Here is a 757-nt window from a genome sequence, read left to right on the forward strand (position 1 = left end):
GCCCTGCAAATACGGAGACGTGTGTAACATTTTGACCCAGAATGGGCAGCGGGCATGCAAATATATCTATATATCTATATATCTATATATCTATATATCTGTATATCTATATATCTATATATCTATATATCTATATATGTATATATGTATATATCTATGTATGTATATATCTATATAGCTATATATTTGTATATCTGTATATCTATTTATCTATATATATAAAAGGCTAATATGCAAAGTGTCACCTTGGGAGTTCTGCCAGGAGCCTGGGAGTTTGATTGCTCACTGTGACATGCACTGACCATCAGGGGGTGGCGCAGAATGAACGAAGGCCCTGGATGACAGCCGGGAAAGGGAGACCCCTATTGGTCCTGATTCCCTGATTGCTGGACAGGCCTAGGGACCCTACCAGTGCATGAATTTCATGCACCAAGCATCTAGAGAGTGTGTGTGTGTGTGTGTGTGTGTGTGTGGTGGTGTGTGTGCGCGCGCACGCTCGGGTTCCAGTACAGGCATTATTATTATTTTAATGTAATGCAATTTTTTTATTGTCTGAAGTTGAATTCTTTCTCTGACAAATTGCTTGCCTCATTTCATTTACTTCCTTTTCTGGTGATTCCTCTTTTCTTTTGTACGGGGGCTGTTTCTTTGTCTCCCTATGTTCACTCCTCTCAGGGTGTCTGGATATGTAGTTCTCTCTCTCCTGCATTGACTTAAAGGCACAAAATACAACATGACAAGACACAACACACTGGGC

The 757-nt window shown here is 40.6% G+C and overlaps 1 protein-coding gene across 1 annotated transcript in view; it reads left to right on the forward strand.

Annotated features, from left to right (window-relative positions):
* Nucleotides 1-757, forward strand: part of LOC107181910 (butyrophilin subfamily 3 member A2-like) — a gene marked incomplete at its 3' end in the record, with an annotated part of 5,098 nt that overhangs the window by 2,775 nt on the left and 1,566 nt on the right. The gene's annotated exons all lie outside the window — the stretch shown is intronic.

This window comes from Myotis davidii, unplaced genomic scaffold (genome assembly GCF_000327345.1).
Source record: "Myotis davidii unplaced genomic scaffold, ASM32734v1 scaffold3790, whole genome shotgun sequence".
In the NCBI taxonomy this organism is placed as follows: Eukaryota; Metazoa; Chordata; class Mammalia; order Chiroptera; family Vespertilionidae; genus Myotis; species Myotis davidii.